Raw genomic sequence first — 15,999 nt, 5'->3', positions numbered from 1 at the left:
GGGCGACAACATTATTCTGGGAACTTTAACTTTAAAATCTTCCAACTTTTATTTTGCAGCCCCAAAGATGATATAATAGTCAACTATGCAGAAGGTACAAGCTCAAGGAAGAAGAGATACAAAGAACATAAATAGAAGCAGAGATGAAAGACAAGAAAATCCAGGCTATCAGAAAAAGTTTCTGAACACAGCTCTCCCCCACTGTGAATCAACTTGTAAATGGAGGCTTAAAAAAAACAAGATTGCTAGTGAGGACATATATCAAGATAGCATTTGGAGTACTCTTCAACAAGGCCCAGTCAAAAGAGTAAGACCACAGATCAGGCCATTTGGTAAATGTGGCACTGACTGCAAGGCAGTCTGAAGAGGTTGATGTTCTTTTTTTTCTAGGAGCTCATGGAATATAGCTGTTTAGAATCAAGAAGCAGTATCAGAGCCAAAAGGATGGCTGTGGGTCATGGGAGTTGGGGAGGAGGGAAGCAGACTTTTAAGAAAAAAGGTTTATCCATGTGCCTATTGATGAATACTTGGGTTGTTTCCAGATTTTGGCTACTACAAATACAGCTAATATGTTTGCATACAAAAATTTGTCTGGACATATAACTTCATTTATTTTTTTTAAATATATTTTATTGATTTTTTTACAGAGAGGAAGGGAGAGGGATAGAGAGTTAGAAACACTGATGAGAGAGAAACATCGATCAGCTGCCTCCTGCACACTCCCCACTGGCGATGCGCCCGAAACCAAGGTACATGCCCTTGACTGAAATCGAACCTGAGACCCTTCAGTTCGCAGGCCGACGCTCTATCCACTGAGCCAAACCAGTTAGGGCTACCTTCATTTATCTTGAATGAATATCTGGGTATGGAATGGCCAGACTGTAGTAAGTACATGTTTAACTTTTTTAAAAATATATATTTTTATTGCCCTGATCGGTTTGGCTCAGTGGATGGAGCGTCGGCCTGCGGACTGAGGGGTCCCGGGTTCGATTCCGGTCAGGGGCATGTACCTTGGTTGTGGGCGCATCCCCAGTGGGGGGTGTGCAGGAGGCAGCCGATCGATGTTTCTGATTCTCTGTCCCTCTCCCTTCCTCTCTGTAAAAAAATCAATAAAATATATTTTAAAAAAATAAATAAATAAAAAATATATATTTTTATTGATTTCAGATAGGAAGGGAGGAGAGAGACAGAAACGTCAACGATGAGATATAATCAGTGATCAACTGCCTCCTGCACGCCCCCCCTTGGGGATCAAGTCCCCAACCTGGGCATGTGCCCTTGACTGGGATTGAGTCCAGATCCTTCAGTCCAAAGGCTGACACTATCCACTGAGCCAAACCAGCTAGGGCTATGTTTAACTTTTTAAATAAAATTGTCAAACCACTTACCAAAAACGAAAGGGGGCGGGGGGCAGGGAGAGAAAGGACATGACAGTCTGACATCATCCTGTCTCATGTCTCACTAGGGAACAAAATAAAGATGTAACATTCAGTTTCTCATTTACTATATGATCCATGGATGGGATACTTCCACCTGTCTGCCCTTAAGAACTCCATTATGCCCTGACCGGTTTGGCTCAGTGAATAGAGTGTCAGCCTGCAGACTGAAAAGTCCCAGGTTTGATTCCGGTCAAGGGCATGTACCTTGGTTGCGGGCACATCCCCAGTGGGGGGGGTGCTCGAGGCAGCTGATTGATGTTTCTAACTATCCCTCTCCCTTCCTCTCTGTAAAAAATAAATTAAAAAAAAATTTTTTTAAAAAAGAACTCCATTATGATCCAAACATTTCTTCTAAATGACTTGAAGATGCTATGCTATGAATGCTGCTTTAACACCACATTTTCATGCCACTTTTGCTAAGGTTAAATTACTCCTACTTTTCAATAAAAACAGTAAACAGTTTAGGTAGGGAACACAAATAGTATCTCATCAGGGTGGTTAACAGGTGTGCCTATTTTCCTAAAGCATTCAAAAGTAAGAATTTTGCCCTAGCTCAGTGGTCGGTAAAACTCATTAGTCAACAGAGCCAAATATCAACAGTACAATGACTGAAATTTCTTTTGAGAGCCAAATTTTTTTAAACTTAAACTATATAGGTAGGTACACTGTTATTAATTTAATTAGGGTACTCCTAAGGCTTAGGAAGAGCCACACTAAAGGGGCCAAAGAGCTGCATGTGGCTCGCGAGCCGCAGTTTGCCGACCACGGCCCTAGCTGGTTTGGCTTAATGGATAGAGCGTCAGCCGGGGGACTGAAGGGTCCCAGGTTTGACCCCAGTCAAGGGCACATGCCCAGGTTGAGGGTTCAATCCCCAGTGGGGGGCATGCAGGAGGCAGCTGATCAATGATTCTCTCTCATTATTGATGTTTCTATCTCCCTCTTCCTCTCCCTTCCTCTCTGGAGTCAATAAAATATATATTTATACACACACACACACACACACACACACACAAGCTAGAGGCCCAGTGCACGAATTCATGCACCCTTATAGGGTCCCTTGGCCTGGCCTGAGGGATCAGGCCGAAACCGACTCTTCAGCATCCCCTGAGCAGTCCCAGATTGTGAGAGGGCACAGGCCAGGCCAAGGGACCCCACCAGTGCATGATCGGGGCCAGGGAGGGACCTGGGAGGTTGGCCAGCCAGGGAGGGACCACACGGAAGGGCTCCAGGGCGTGTCCCGCCCAACTCGCTCAGTCCTAATCAGCTGGACCGCAGCAGCAAGCTAAACTACCAGTCGGAGCGTCTGCCCGCAATGGTCACTACACGTCCTATCGAGTCATAGCGAGTGGTTGAACAGCCTTAGCATATCATTAGCATATTACGCTTTGATTGGTTGAACAGCCAACTGGACACTTAGCATATTAGATTTTTATTACATAGAATATAAAAAAGTAAACACTAAAAAAAAATACAAACTTCTAGAATGAGACAGTGAATTCATATTCACATTACTGATTACTAGTTTACTCATTGGTTGAGCATCGACCTATGAACCAGGGGGTCATGATTCAATTCCCAGTCAGGGCACATGCCCGGGTTCCAAGCTTGATCCCCAGTGTGTGGGGCGTGCAAGAGGCAACCAATCAGTGATTCTCATCATTGATGTTTCTATCTCCCTCTCCCTCTTCCTTCCTCTCTGAAATAAAAATATATTTTAAAAAATTATACTACCACATGAAAGGGAGTGGCTACAAAAATAAATTATTCCATTACTCTTATAAGACTGAGCCTCAATAAGCAAGAAAAGTCCAGGAAGATACTGCAGCATTTGGACTATATGGACTGGTTCTGTCCTAGGATGCCCCAAATAAGTGACTGTCTTCACTGAGGTAGCTTGACTCAAGTTTCCTTGTTTACAAAAGGGTAAGTATGCAGTCATATCTCTTCCTCTCGCCCTCTCCCCATGGTCTGTCTCTACCTCTCTTGCCCACAATCAATGTGAAGTCTTTTTCCCCCCCTTAAATATATTTTTGATTTCCGAGAAGAAGGGAGAGGGAGAGAGAGTGGGGGAGGGGGAGGGAGAGGGAAACATCCATGATGAGAGAGAATCATTGACTGGCTGCCTCCTGCAGGCTCCTCACTGGGAATTGAGCCTGCAACCCAGGCATGTGCCCTGATCAGGAATTGAACTGTGATCTTTTGGTTCGTAGGTTGACACTCAACCACTGAACCATGCCAGCTGGGCTCTTTTGATACTCTTTAGCTCACAATCATTTCATCACATTAAGTTCATTATAAGGTACTTTAAGCTGAACATAGCATTCATCATCTCTTTCCTCCCACCTGTTAAAGAACTAGTTTGCTCCAAATATGGCATTGTCTCCTCAAAGTTCTAGGTTAGGTGTAACATAATTCTTTTAATGAATTACCTGTCCTGTCATGACTGACACGCATGACTTAAATGGAGATAAACAGGCTAATGAAAAACACTCGGGTCTGATTTTCAACTGCTCTTTACTAAGGGGAGAAAAACAACGCATATAGCTTTACAGTGGGAAATCCATGTAAAACTGCATTCTCTTTGAACTTAGGCAGTGGGTTTTTAGGTAGCCCAACCTGAGGAAAAGGGGAAGAGGCAGAGGCCGCCTGTCCAGAATATAGAACAGATTCTTTCCCTGGGTAGAAAGTTTCCCTGCACAATCTCTAAGGTCCTTTCCTAACCTCAGAAAATGAGGCTTTATTTATGAAAAGTAAGGCATGGTAAATGCAATGCATGGGTGGGGACAACAGAACAGGTATGCCAGAAAATTAGATGGGCTGAATCCTGCTTCTGCTTCTACGTGAACCTAAGTAACGCATTTCAGTTCTCTCATTTGCAAAATGAAAAGATTAGAGAAAAATCTCTAAAGATTCCAACATTCTGAGACTATGGCTTCCTTCTATGCCTACCTCAGCCACCACTTTTTCAACTACTGCACCTTACCATAATTAGGCAGCTTTTTTAAGCACCTAATTAATGGAACACAGAATTAAAACCTTAAACTTTCTATTTCTGGCTCACTGCAAATGTACAACAGCATTTTGTCAAAAAGTAGTTAATGCCACAGAGTTCTTGGGATACTGGCTTTTCTTTGAACCCCAATGACAGTTACACAGTGACAAGTTGTAAGCAAGGAGGCTGTTACCATGGAGACCCACTAGGATTCCTGAGGGTGGATCCAGCAGGCCTTTTCTTCCCCCTCCACCCCTTCTTCTTTTTCATGTCAAAGCATTGTTTTTTATGTTCTGGATCTGGCAAATTCAGAAAGCCTGATCTGCTTTTTCTTCAGCAAGCTTCCTTCAAGAAACGTTACCATGTAATATACAGTTCTGAAGAAATAAAACTGTTCTAGTGATTCTCTTGCAAAAGAGCTAAATATATTCAAGTCTTAATCTTTCCTCTCCCTATTCATAAAAACAATTAAATACAAACCCAATGACGTTTCAGTGACTTATATATGCTGCCACTTCTTTCCAAACCATCATATTGCATAAATTATATTATTTAGTATCTTCTCTGTCAAGACTTCCAAGTTCTTCAAAGCAAGTTTCTACTCAGGAAGTTTCAGCTTCCCTATATATATTAGAAATATAACAGACACACAAAATATAATTATAATAAATCAAAATGTTTATAAAATAGATCAAACTGATTAAATGAGAAAAGTATAAGTTTAAATTCCAAGTCTGCTCCAAAGTTACTGTGTGTCGACAAAGGGACTATAATTCAGGGATATGAACGGCCACTCCCAGCTAAATGTGGGCTGCCACTCAGCTCTCCCAAGACACATTCTGTTAGAAGACACCTTAAAAAAACAGGTCATTTACAAATCTGATCTGTGCATTTGGTTTGTTGAGAAGCAAAGCAGTCAGAATTCAAAAGGAAGACTTTATTCTGTTCCAAGAAGCATACAACATTTTTCTAAGTTGTATGCTTCTTGGAACAGAGTGACGTCTTTCTCTAGGTCTTACTTAGCTCAGAGCAAAGTTATACCAGACAGATGATCATTAATAAATAAAAATAGCACTTGATTTCATAGTAATAAGTGAGAACTTCAGCTATCCTAGGCCTGATCCACAATAACTTGCAAGTTAGAAAGTACCAAAAACAAAGCTCAAAAAGCGTCCCTGTGCACACCGGTGTGGCTCAGTGGTTGAGCATTGACCCATGAACTAAGAGATCACTGACCAGTTTGATTCCTGATCAGGGCACATGTCTGTGTTTCTGGTGGGATCCCCAGCAGTGGGCGAGCAGGAGGCAGCCAAGCAATGATGTTTCTCTCATTGATGCTTCTCTCATTGATGTTTCTATCTTTGTATCCCTGTTCCTTCCTCTCTAAAAAAATAAATTTTTTAAAAGTGTCCCTGCACTCATAAGTCTTTCCTTAATCTCAAATTAATAATCATTAAAAAGCCTAAATATAAATGCCACTAAGATAAAATGAGTTGAAAACCAAATTTTATAACCATATTTTAAAACAGAAATCAAGAATTCACAAGCCCAAAGGGGAAAAAATGATCTAAAGAGATAGGATATGCCATCAACTAAAGGTAAGCAACAGGCATCAAGATATTCCATAGTCGCCGAGGCCGGTTTGGCTCAGTGGATAGAGCGTCGGCCTGCGGACTGAAGGGTCCCGGGTTCGATTCCGGTCAAGGGCATGTACTTGGGTTGCGGGCACATCCCCAGTGGGAGATGTGCAGGAGGCGGCTGATCGATGTTTCTCTCTCATCGATGTTTCTAGCTCTCTATCTCTCTCCCTTCCTCTCTGTAAAAAATCAATAAAATATATTAAAAAAAAAAAAAAAGATATTCCATAGCAATATTCTATCAGGTTTTTATACATTTATTCACCTAAGCTTTCTTCCTGTAGCAGGTCCAAAAGGGTCATTTTTAAATAGTTTCCCAATCCCATTGCCACAATCTATAACACAAATTAGATCATTAAAGAAGTTTGCAGGCTTTTTAAATTGCACTTGTAAATGTATCCAGAGGTTATTAGACAGAAACAGCATATATTAAAACCAATAAATACATAATAAACATGCCCAGCTGGAATGGCTCAGTTGGTTAGAGAGTCGTCCTGTGCACTGAAAGGTTGCAGGTTGATTCCTGGTCAGGGCACACACATAGGTTGCAGGTTCAATCCCTGTCAAAGCACCTACAGAAGGCAGCCAATGGACGTTTGTTTCCTTCCTTCCTTCCTCCTTCCTGCCTTTTCTTCTTCCTCTTCCTCCTTCTTCTTCCTCTCCGCCCCCTCCGCCCCCCTTCGCCTGGGCCCTCCTCTCTAAGAATGTCCTTATGATATCGTTCATGATTATTTCCCATACATTTGAAAGAAGAGTGAAGGAGAAGCCCAGAGGACATTTTTGCCACACTAGTTTAATATCAGAGTCTAAAAACAAAAAAGGAGAGACTCGGGTGACAGGACATGAGAGAAGGCAAACCCCTGGATGCTTTATTCATTTTTACTACTGGTTTACAATTTCCTTGATTTTATTTTTAAATGCATGTCTTGGCCAGAAAAGTAAGGGAGCACGGACTGCCAGCAATATCAGATTCTCCTTTTCTTATTCTCTGGGGCTACAGAAAACAGAGCCAGAATCAGGGTTATCTAAAGAGCCTTCTGATTTTGTTCAAGCAATATACAATATGAGGTTTCAAGATCACAGAACTACACAAAGGCTTTTATAGCACAAATCTTAGCCAACTTAATGTCTTTCAATGGAAATCTGCTTACTTTTTTTTTCCCACCCAGAAAACTCCTTGGAGCTTTAAAGTACTTTATCTTCAAAAAGCAATAATTTGAACAAACAAGAAATTCACAGAATTTCAATTTTAATGTTTTCTTCCTATTCCTAGTCCTTATTACTAATCTATCTCAAAACATAAAAGTGCCATTAGGCCAAATATGGACTATTCAACATATATTTATTTAGTATTGACTTTATGCAAAGCCCCGATACAAGTAAGCACTGAGGACTGTAAAACTTCTATTCACAGCATTCAGTTTAATACTATATACATACTACGTGAAGGCATAACAATGTTTAGGTACACATTTACAACCACTTGGCCTCCAGTGTCAAGTAATGTCTTCCAGCTTTTTCTACCCTGCAATACTATTCCTTCTTGGTTGTATACAAATCCACATTTCAAAGCTGGCTCTTGTCGCTTTTTAATTCCTGCTCATTAATTAATATTACAGGGAAATTGTACATTTTTCTGGAATAAAGTCTTTCAACTTAAACTAAATGATCACAGGAAGAAAAGGAAAATCAAATTAGAAGCATTAAATTGTCTTTCTCAGAGTTTCCCCCCCTTCTTCATTAACATTTCTCAAAGAAAAAAACTCCACTGTGATGCTCCTATTACAGATCATTTGTGAAGTTACTGAGCAGAGACCAGACAGACTTCATCAACTGGGCACACAGCCACTCACCATTACCCTTTGTTTAAAGTCTCAACTGCCATTCAACCCACATCATTGTATTCCACTCAAGTCCATTAACCTTTTTTAAAAGAGAAAACAAATAAGACACTAAATGTGTTACTTCCCTAGAAAAGAAAGAGACCTAATTCATATGCCTCACAAAAATTCTTTTTTTAAAAAATATATTTTTATTGATTTCAGAGAGGAAGAGGGAGAGAGAGAAACATCAATGATGGGAGAGAATCATCTATCGGCAGCCTCCTGCAGGCTGCACACTGGGGATCGAGCCTGCAACCCACCCATGTGACCAGGAATGGAACCATGACCGACCTCCTGGCTCACAGGTCGACCCTCAACCACTGAGCCACACCTGCTGGGCCTCAAAAAATTCTGTAAAAATAATGGCTCACTTTAAGTTTCCTATTTGAAAAAGCAAGATTATTTTATTATATGTCTAAAAATAGTAGTTATAAAAAAATAATCTTTAAAACTTGTTAAAAAACAAAACAAAAACACCTTCAATGTTGATCCGGCAAAGCACCAGAGAGAAGCACTCTACACCAAAAGTAACATGAAATTAATATTCTCTAAATAAAACTTTAAAAACAGCCCTGGCCAGTGTGTTTCAGTTGCTTGGATGTTATCCCATGCACCAAAGTACTGTCAATTCAATTCCAGGGCAGAACACATGCCCGGGTTGTGGGCTTGATTGCCCATAGAAGGTGTGCAGGAGACAATCCATCAATGTTTCTCTCTCTCCCTCTCCATTCCCCTCTCTCTAAACAAAAAACAAACAAACAATAGTTAAGTATGAAGGAGAAAAAATCATCCATGTCCCAATGCCCAGAGGAAATGTTGGTGTTTATCCTTCTAGCTTGTGAAATAAAGTTTTTAGGAGAATTAAAGATTTCCTTAGCAGAAAAAATGTTAAATCAACATGGAGTTTTTAATGGATATAAAGCATCCTTGGAAAATTTTACAGGTCTGGAACTCAAAGAAGTATAAAATAAACAAATAGGCCCAGCCAGAGTGGCTCAGTTGGTTGAGCGTCATCCCGTGCACCAAAAGGGATCGATTCCAGGTCAGGGCTTATTTACCTGGGTTTCGGGTTTGATCCCGTCAGGGAGCATATGGAAGGCAATCGGTTGAATATCAATATCTCTCTCTCCCTCTCTCCCTCCCTCTAAGCATGTCCTCAGGTGAGGATTAAAAATATGAAACAATTCTGTAAGGAAACCCCTACTTTAAAGAGATTCTAATAGCCAATTTCATGGCAAGGGTAAAGTTACAATTATAAAGATCTCATCAAGAAAACTGTCTTTAGCAAACTACAAAGCTCAGATAAGGATTTTTGGTACAAGACAGTTTACAAAGCAAATAGCCCAAACTGATTAACTCTTTCCTCTACATTACAAACTTTATTTCTCCCTCCCTCCCTAAAACTAGTTACCTACTTAGGAAGAGACCCAGGTGTCCCTATTACAAATCCGATAATATATTCATTTGTATTTTCAGTTTTCTACCAATAGACTCTCATGAAGTAGACAGTGAAAATGAATCTAGGAAACCACAGTACCCAAGGATTCCACAGGGAACAATAAGCTAAAAGGTTCTATGGGAAGGATGCCTTGTGCAGCAAAACATTTCAAATGCACAAATTGGACATTAGGAAACAATGTCTCATCCCTTAAGCCACAAAAGACACAGGAAAATTCAAAAACAAAATACACCCAAAAAGGGAAAAACAAAAGGAATCCTGAGTTAGTAGCTACTTTTTATGTATGGTACAACTAGGCATTTTAACTGTTGTTTTATTTGAACTGCATTACTGACCCATGCGATAAGTAATATACCCATTTTCTACACATGAAAAAAAGGAAATAGCATTATCAACACCACACCAGGCACTGTTCAGTGCCCAGCATAAGTTATCTCAATTAACTCTCACATTATCATTTCAGGTTGGTATCTCTATTTTACAGACAGGAAAACAGGCCCAGAAATGTTAAGGTCACACACAGTGATGGTACCAATTTTTAAGCCCACTGGCTTGAGCTATCACATCTATCCCTCCCAGGCTACTTATAAACCCCATCCAAGTCACATCATTCTTTGAAACCACAAGTTTTCATTTTAAGGACTTAAAAATCAAACAATCAACTCTCAATTATGGAAAAGACTACTTCTCCAGGTTTTCCCCAAAAATTGTTTCTATTTTACTTGCTGTGTGCCACAGCACCTCTAGGAAGTTGTGTGCATGTAAAATACAGGATTATATTAATATCAATCAACTTCAGAATTTGTTAGAAGTTCTACTGGGAAAGGCTACACAGAAAGTTAATTCTTGGTTCAAATTATATTTCCTGAAATACTTGAACTTCCATGATACATTCAATGTCTAACTATTATCAAAAATAATCAAGACTCAAAGAATAGTTTTGATCAAAAGAATGATTCATGTTGTTTGAGGAAAATGTATGCATACCCTCCCTGACACTACAAGTCTCATGTGTGAGGGCTGTAATACTTCATGGGACAATAGGGTTAACTGAATAAAATTTCTAGTTATCCCATGCCCCAAGAATTAATATTGAATTGCATTTATTACTGGAGAAGAGGAACATAGGGTGGGAGGCAAGGTCCAAAAAGCAGAGAGGAAAAGCAGACAATCAAGCAGACAAAAAAACAGTTATGAACCTCCAAAAAATACATACAGGCTCATCTTAATAAGAAAGCTTTTCATGCATGAGAATACTCTGAATAACTGTTCCTACTGAAACAAACTGGGAGACCTAGGACTACATTTAACATGCTCTGGAAGTATTAGTTAACCGAACTTGACCATTAAATGTCAGGTTTTTAAACTTATCTGTACACAATGTGAAATACCTAGAGATCAGTCCACTCTGACAAAAAACACTCATCTATCTATATAAAAGCCTAAGTGATCGGAACAACCAGTTGCTATGATGTGCACTGACCACCAGGGGGCAGACACTCAACGCAGGAACTGCCCCCTGGTCAGTGCGCTCCCACAGCCAACCTCCCCCAGCCAGCCAACCTCCCGCAGCCCCTCCCCCTGGCCGTCAGGTCCAGACTGGCCTGCCACCCGCAGTGGCGGGGGAAACCGCGTGCTGGCGCAGCACCGATGGTGGCGTCCATTCCTTCCACACCCCCTTTCCTAGGGGGGCCAAGGGCCAACCTCCTATGCCCCGTCCCTCCCCACAGCCGGCAGGCCCCAATTGGCCTGGCCCCGATTGCCAGCCAGGCCTAGGGACCCCACCGTATGTGAGTTTCATGCACCAGGCCTCTAGTATATTATGAGGCAAAGGCAGAAACTTAAACCTGCCTATTTTTCTCTTCATGTGATACTTTTTCTGTATACAACCCATATTTTGAATATGCTGCACAAAGATTAGAAATTAAAATTAAATTAGAAGTGGTGCTATTATTTGTGATTTGGTTTATTGTTATGTACTTTTATGCACCCTGATGTATTTGATTTTTCTAGAGATTTGAGCTTGGTGGTGGACATACCTGTGTGACAATCCACAGGAAGAGCATGAATTCTAATCAATTCAGCAGTCTTTGTAGAGCTCCAAGAGAGGAAGAACTATCAAGAGACACCACTGTACACAATGACCTTAAGAAGCAGAGAATTCAGCCACAAAAAGGAATGAAGTCCTGATGCATACATGCTACAACATAGATGAAATGAGTGAAACTTATTGCTAAGTGAAATAAGCCAGATACAAAAGGACAATATTGTAGGGTTCTAGTTACATGAAATACCTAGAAGAGGCAAATTCATACAGACAGTAAGTAAACTAGAGCAGCAGGGGTCCCTGAGGTCCGAAGGTTGGCCACCACTGGATTAGAGTTTACCAGGGGCTAGGAGGAAGGGGAAATGGGGTGTTTATTGCTTAATGGTTACAAAGTTTCTGTTTGGAGTGAAAAAAGATCGTGGTGGTGACTGCACATGAATGTACTTGACCTAAACCTAAAAATCTAAAATTATAAAACTCCTGGAAGAAAACAGGGGGAAAGCTTCATGGTTTTGGACTTGGCAATGATTTTTCAGGTATAAAACCAAAAGGACAAGCAACAAAATAAAAAACAGACAAATGAGAGGACATCAAGCTTTAAAAAAAAACACACCTGGTTTTTAAAAAAATATTTATTTTAATTGATTTCAGAGAAGGGAAAAGGAGAGATAGAAACATCATTAATGACAGAATTACTGATGGGCTGTCTCCTGCACATCCCCCACTGGGGATTGAGCCCACCACCAGAATCAAACCGTGACCTCCTGGTTCATAGGTCAACGCTCAACCACTGAACCACACCGGCTGGGCAATATTAAGTTTTTAAAGGACACAATCAACAAAGTGAAAAGGCAGCGTACAGCATGGAAGAAAATATGTTCAAATCATATATTTAATAAGGGATTAATATTGAGAATATATAAAAAACTATAATTCAACAACAATAAAATCAAACAATGTGATTTAAAAATGGGCAAAGAACTTGAAGGCATTGGCCAACAAGCATAATGTTCAACATCATTAATCAGAAAAATGCATACCAAAACCACAATGAAGCCCAGTTGGTGAGGGTCAGTGGCTGAGCATTGACCTATGAACCAAGAGGTCACGGGTTCTCAGAGCACCTGTCCGGGTTGCAGGCTTGATCCCCAGTAGGGGGTGTACAGGAGGCAGCCAATCATTGTTTCTCTCATCCATGTTTCTATCTATCCTTCTCCCTTCTTCTTTCTCTAAAAATCAATAAAAACATTTTTTTTAAATTACTCTCAAAACCACAATGAGATATCACCCCCATCAGGTTAGCTACATTTTTTTAAAAAGTTTTAAAAACAGGGTAGCTCAGTTGGTTGGAGTGTCATCCCAATATGACAAGGTATAGGTTTGGTCCACAATCAGGGCACATACAGGAATCAACCTGTCAGTCCATGAATGAGTGGAACAAATCGATGTCTCTGTTTCTCTCTCCCCCTTCCTCTCTCTAAATAAATAATTAATTTTTAGAAAACCACATGCACACAAAACAAATGTTGGCAAGGATGTGAAAATATTGGAGCCCTTGTGCTACTGCTGGGATTGTAAATTTTCAGATTAGCAAGACAGAAATTCTGTAGATATTTCCCAACAATGTGAATGAACTTATGTCACAAACTAACTATACACTAAAAAATAGTTAAGATGGCCCTGGCCGATGCGGCTCAGTTGGTTGGTGACATCTGATGCACTGAGGGTTTGCGGGTTCAATTCCAGATCAGAGCATACACTTGGGTGGTGGGCTCGATCCCTGGTGGGGAGTGTGCAGGGGGAAGATGATCAATGTGTCACTCTCACATTGATGTTTCTTTTTCTCTGCCCCCCTCTCCCTTTCGCTCTCTAAAAAATCAATTAAAAATCTTTTTTAAAAAATAGTTAGCATTTTAAAAAATAGTTAGCATTTAAAAAAGTTAGCAAAATAAACTGACAAAATAGAACCAGAGACATTGAAGAATGCATGCAACAGACTATCGTATTTCAGAGGGAGAGGGGGTGAGAGAAGAGATTAACCAAAGAACTTATATGCATATGTGCATAATCCATGGATACTGATAAGTTTGGTGAAGGCCTGGAGAGGGGGCAGGAGTAGGGTGGAGAGGGTGAATTGGGGGGGGGGGGGGGGCAATTTCTGTAATACTTTCAAAAATAAAGACAGCCTGGCCAGTGTGGCTCAGTGGTTGAGCATCCACCCAGGAACCAGGAGGTCACCGTTCGATTTCTGGTCAGGGCACATGTCCAGGTTGTGGGCTCGATCCCCAGTAGGGAGCATGCAGGAGGCAGCCATCAATGATTCTCATCATTCATGTTTCTAACTCTCTCCCCCTCTCTCCTTTCCTATCTGAAATAAAAAATAAATTTAAATAAATATAAAATTTTATAAAACAAAACAAGGGTGATAAAGTTTATGTTATGTGATTTTGTCACATAACAATGCAAATATAAAAATTGGTTAAAATGGCAAATGTTGTTGTACATGTCAATCTATATATAGAAAAGCCTAAGCAGCTGGCCAACCAACCAACCAACCGGCCAACTGGCTGATCGCTATGACACGCACTGACCACCAGGGGGCAGGTGCTCACAGCAGGAGCGGAAACCATAAGCATGGAAACATGGAACAGACTGATGAATCTCAGGGGGAAAGGGGGAAGAGGAAGGAGGGGAAGAGATTAACTAAAGATCTTATATGCATACTAGAGGCCCAGTGTGCAGATTTGTGCACTGGTGGGGTCCCTCAGCCTTGCCTGTGGGAATCAGTCTGAAACTGGCTCTCTGACATCCCCTGAGGGGTCCCAGATTGTGAGAGGGCACAGGCCAAGCCAAGGGACCCCATCGGTACACAAATCTGTGCACTGGGCATCTAGTTATAGAATGATTTACTATATCAAGAAACCACTGAATTATATGCTATGTGAATTATATCTAAATAAAGCTGTTAAAAAGGGGGGGGGGGGGCGCAGAAGAAATAGCAATTTGTTGAGAGTACCCAAAGCTTTGAGCATAGAGGAGCCTAATGCTCCTATTTCTTCCAAATTTATCCTGGCCTCCAGGTGACAACTCTTCTCTTTCCCTTTCCAAAGCACTTCCTTATTAGGTCTAGCCTCACAGTCAAAGTAAGTTAAAGAAGCTGCAGTAGCATTCACAGGTAGGGGAATGGGATTCAGGATTCACACTCCATTTAGCAGCAGAGCCCAAATCTTTATTTTTTTATTTTAAATCATACTGTAGACATACATTAAATGTTAGGTCTGTGCCCTTCCTCTCCTCCTCTTCCAGGTCAGCAAGTATTAAAAGAGCAACTTCTCTGCTCCTATACTGGGATATCCACTGACCTACCTCACATGTGCTGGAGCTGTTAAATACAGAACACTATTTAAAATGTGGTTGTTAAACCATGCCTATCACCTATTATTAAATCTTAAAAACACAGCACAAAATTGTTACTAAGACAAGCTTCTTTTGGTAAAATAAACATTTCTATAGCATATAAAAAGGATGATAAGATAAAGACTGAATATCAATAATTACCTCTGAATGAGCCTCTGAGAGGTGGGACTAGGGTGAGTTTCTGCCTTTTTGGCTTACCTGTATTTTTATAATGACTTTGTAACTTCTGTAATAATAAACAGAAATTTTATAAAAATTAATCAGCTAACTCAAAAATTCACTGACTATTACACCACAGGCACTTTCACATGCTAAAGCACTGAAGCTGGATTAGTACCATGTGTGAGGTAGACACATTTTCTCCATTTTGCAAATGAGAATAAACAGGCTCAGAACAATTACTTGATCAAGGATGTGTAGCTAGTAACTGGCAGAGCAAGGATTACAATCCAGGCCTCCTAACTTCAAGCTCAGGGCCCTTTCCATTCCATCATATTTTAAAGGGCAATTTGCATGATACTGTTTTTTAAAAATCTGATGAGACTGTTTTAAGAAGACTTCCTATGTAACCTTGGGCAAAGTCACTTAACCTCGGAGGCCTTGGTTTCCTCATCTAGAAAGTGAAGAGCTGATGAACAAGAATAGATCCAGAGACAAATGGCAGGAGAGTGGGGGGTTAGAGAGCAACCAAAGGACTTGCATGCATGCATATTAGCATAACCAATGGACACAGACACTGGGGCAGTGGAGCTTGCCCAGGATAGGAATGGGGGGGGGGGGGGGATATATGTAAAACTTTAGACAATAAAAAAAAAAAAGGTGAAGAGATTGGAAAATATGTATTCTACCTCTAAGAGCCCCACCTGCTAATGGATTTTAAGTCCAGACACTGAGAGATAGTATCTAAAAGAAAATCCCCATAGGCAAGAATGAATGGTTGGCCCAGCTGGTTAGCTGGTTGAGTGTAGACCTATGAACTAGGAGGTCACGAGGTCATAGTTGGATTCACGGTCAAGGCACATGCCCAGGTTGTGGGCTCCATTCCCAGTAGGGGCATGCAGGAGGCAGCTGACAAATGATTCTCTCATTATTGTTTCTACCTCTCCCTCTCCCTTTCTTTCAGAA

The 15,999-nt window shown here is 40.8% G+C and overlaps 1 protein-coding gene across 6 annotated transcripts in view; it reads right to left on the bottom strand.

Moving 5' to 3' along the window:
• CELF1 (CUGBP Elav-like family member 1) overlaps positions 1-15,999 on the bottom strand; it is a 78,333-nt gene that overhangs the window by 60,401 nt on the left and 1,933 nt on the right. For 2 of the 6 annotated variants that reach the window (XM_036325902.1, XM_036325904.1), the window contains exon 1: positions 4,912-5,049. The exons of 3 other annotated variants lie outside the window; for them this stretch is intronic. The gene's annotated coding sequence lies outside the window, so the exon portion shown is untranslated. Of the gene's footprint in view, positions 1-4,911; positions 5,050-15,999 lie in introns of those variants that run through there. One more of the 6 variants, XM_036325893.1, reaches the window with a different exon arrangement.

Source organism: Myotis myotis, unplaced genomic scaffold (assembly GCF_014108235.1).
Source record: "Myotis myotis isolate mMyoMyo1 unplaced genomic scaffold, mMyoMyo1.p scaffold_m19_p_10, whole genome shotgun sequence".
NCBI classification, from domain to species: Eukaryota; Metazoa; Chordata; class Mammalia; order Chiroptera; family Vespertilionidae; genus Myotis; species Myotis myotis.
The sequence above is the reverse complement of the archived record's forward strand: the minus strand, read 5'-3'. Positions and strand labels throughout refer to the sequence as shown.